Below are 3,345 nucleotides of genomic sequence, written 5' to 3'. Positions count from 1 at the left end.
TATGTATTTTGATAAATAAATTTTATGTGGAACGAACTCCTAAGATTGTATCAGTGCTTTTTCCCTTCCAGATTGAGAAATTTTTGTCAAAGTCAATATGCTGTCTCATTAAAATTTTCTTTCAATTTTACGTATGTCGTTCAACATTCAAAATTCATAAAGAGAAAACCTGTCTCCTTAATTAAATATCAAATTTCCAATATTTATTCCTAAATTAGTTCTTGCGAATCGATACGTGCTCTCATTGCAAATTAAATTTAAGGAAGAACTAATCAGATCCAAAACCAATATTAAATCACATCAACCAAACACTTTACATTTATCCCATCAACATTTTTTTAAAACTAATAATTAGTAATTTATTCCATTTTTTTATGTAGTCGAGCCTTCAAACTTTGCAATAGACGTTGGAGCAATCATCCATGCAGCTTTCCAATTCATTCGGATCTGCAAAACAAAGTTTTTGTTAAAAAAAAACCAACATATAAACTATTCAATTTCTCCACATAATGTAAATAAAACAAAAATAAAATAGAATTTAAATTGTATAATGAAAATAATAATAACCTTCGATTTTGGAGCATTTGCCAAGTGAACAACCAATTTTACAATACTGTGTCGTTGGTAGATATTTGCAAGATGGTTGGCAACGTTCACAAAGCCTAGCACAAGCCATCAAACATCCGGGATTAACCGGTGCGCCGAAACAGCTTCGAGCACATCTCATGAAGCATTCATTTTGAGATGTATTCATCGAACTCATAGGCTCCGTCGCTAATGCAAAGACGATGTTCATCGCGAAAAAAGATATTAAAAACATCGTCATTTTCATGTCTCTCCCTTCCATTTTTCCTCTCGAAGTACTAATTTCGAACGGATATGTTCTCTGGGAAACGAGATACTTAATTTATAGTTTTAAGGTTATGCAATAATCTGTCCCGTAATATATTATTTATTTGTGTTCTATATATTTTGGTAATAGATAGATTGATCGTTATTTTGACTGTGGAGAGAGTGAAGGGAAAATACATGGAAAAGTATGCAGAATCTTATCTTATTTAGTACACAAAATTATGATTATGTGTCTTTTATAATGAATATTGATTCTTGAAATCATAAATAAGATCATGGGTGTTATTTCCAGACTGTAATTTGAAAATTACACTTCAACTTACTTTTTTTTCCTAAATATTAATTGTCAATATTACCTTTCCTAAATTTTAGTTAATTATCAAAACATACCATATATTGTTTTAACTTGATATAAACATTTTGTTATTTTTTATTTTATTTGTCTGTGGTAATAGAAATTATTGAAATAATTTAAATATTAAATGTTTATTTGTTAATGTAAAACATTTTTTTCGTTTAGATTTTTTAAGATAAATCAAAATTCTACAAATAAGTAAAGTTAAGGGTAAATTTGTCTAATAATTGACTAATTACATAAGGTGGGGTATTATTAACACTTTTTAGAGTGTAAATAGCATTCCTTTAAGATTATATCTTTCTTCTCTAGAATCTAAATATATATATATATATATACTAGGAATGACAATTTTCTCTGAACACGACGGAAATTCAATACTCGACCTGAATGGAGGAATGAATGAAGGATATTTTTTTTACCTGGTTAAATAAATTAGTAAACGGTTATGGAGATTTCCGGGTATGATGATGAAAGCATGTCTTAAAGAATTTTATTCATATTGGAGCTATATATATATACATATATATATGTATGTATAATGATGTTACGACAAATTGTTTCTAATATTTTTTTTTTTTACAATATATTTTTTTTTCCTTATTGTTCTCATCGATTTACTAAATATCCATAGTTTACTCGAAATAATTCAAATATGATAAATATTTAATCTTCCGATTGGTGTGTGGATGAGAATGAAATTAAGTACACGATGAGTATGAAGGGGATGATGAATATAATAAATGGGGATAGAAAAGAGGATACGGACTCCTACCCAAACCCGACTCATTGTCATCTCTAATATATACTTATAAAGAGTATATGACATATTTAATATGAATGAACGAAATAAGACATGAATGAAATCAATCTTGAAATGAAATTAAGATAAGAATAGAATGATAGTTATATTTCATTCTAATAACTGATATAGAAAAAAATTAAAAATGAATGTAATGAAATTACTTTTAATAATCAGCTATTTTTAATGAAAAGTTCAAAATAATAGCTTGGTCGAGAAATATTCTTGTTATTGTTATTATTATTATTATTATTATTGTTAAAACAATAAAAATAATTATTATTGATGTTCTATTATTATTTTAAAATTAATGTTATCACATAACTATAATATTATTTATTTGATAAAATAACTATCATACAATAAAACATTATATTAAATTATCATCACCGTATTTTTTATTGTTAATATAAGTATGTATTATTTTTTAATCGTTTATATAATAATTTTTTATTATTATATAATGTTTTGTTTATTATTACAATTATTATAAAAATAATGTATCTAAAACAATAGTCATAATATATATTATTTATGGAAATTGTCATTCTCAATTTCTTACCAAGCATGAGCATATGGAATGAGATGGGAATGTTCATTCCATTCTCGCCTCATTCTCTTTTACTAAGCATATAAAGGTTGATCTGATCCATCTTTACAAAGAAAAATTATATTTTTTTACATAAAAAATAATATTTTTCATAAACCAGATAGGGTTGGAAATCCATCACACAAAATTGAGTCGTGAGACGCCCTCATATGAGTTTTTGTTATACTTATATTGTTAAACTTGATATTCTTAGGCTAAAAATGTTTATTATCATGCTACATATTTTTATTTAATATTAAATTTATCTTTTTATTTAACATTAACTAATCAAGAAACATTGAATCATTTAATGAATAATATATGTTGAATATCATTTAGTCCAAATAGATTACTTTTATCTAACAGTGGTACGAAGTATCAGACTGTTAGGATCGGTTCGGGCACCTTTGAAGGTGTTTCAAACACAATATTCTCAATGAGCTGCAATAGCTCGTGTTATAAGAATGTAAACACCGATGAATTAAATCAAGCTATGTTTTAAATCAAGCGAAAAATACTCGAAATAATCCTTCATTAAGAAAGCTAATCAGTTTTAAAGCTTTTAACTTGTGTAAACTGATTAACTGATATAAAGGGAATCCGTTTGCATATATCAGTTCAGTTATGGTGAAAACTGAACTGATAACAGCTCGAGCTGATCAAATCGGTTTGAAAAGGATAGTTAAATTGTTAAGCACACAAGTTATGTTTATGGATATTGGAAACTTCAACTGCTCCTACGCCACC

General features: G+C 26.6%; 1 long non-coding RNA gene across 1 annotated transcript; it reads right to left on the bottom strand.

Moving 5' to 3' along the window:
* Positions 1-343: 343 nt before the first annotated feature.
* Positions 344-913, bottom strand: LOC140804191 (uncharacterized). The gene is made up of 2 exons (XR_012112106.1): positions 568-913; positions 344-447 (listed from the first exon to the last, which is right to left on the bottom strand). It is a non-coding gene; the product is annotated as an uncharacterized lncRNA (long non-coding RNA).
* Positions 914-3,345: the final 2,432 nt, after the last annotated feature.

This window comes from Primulina eburnea, chromosome 11 (genome assembly GCF_022965805.1).
Source record: "Primulina eburnea isolate SZY01 chromosome 11, ASM2296580v1, whole genome shotgun sequence".
In the NCBI taxonomy this organism is placed as follows: domain Eukaryota; kingdom Viridiplantae; phylum Streptophyta; class Magnoliopsida; order Lamiales; family Gesneriaceae; genus Primulina; species Primulina eburnea.
This window is presented reverse-complemented; position numbering and strand designations above follow the sequence as displayed.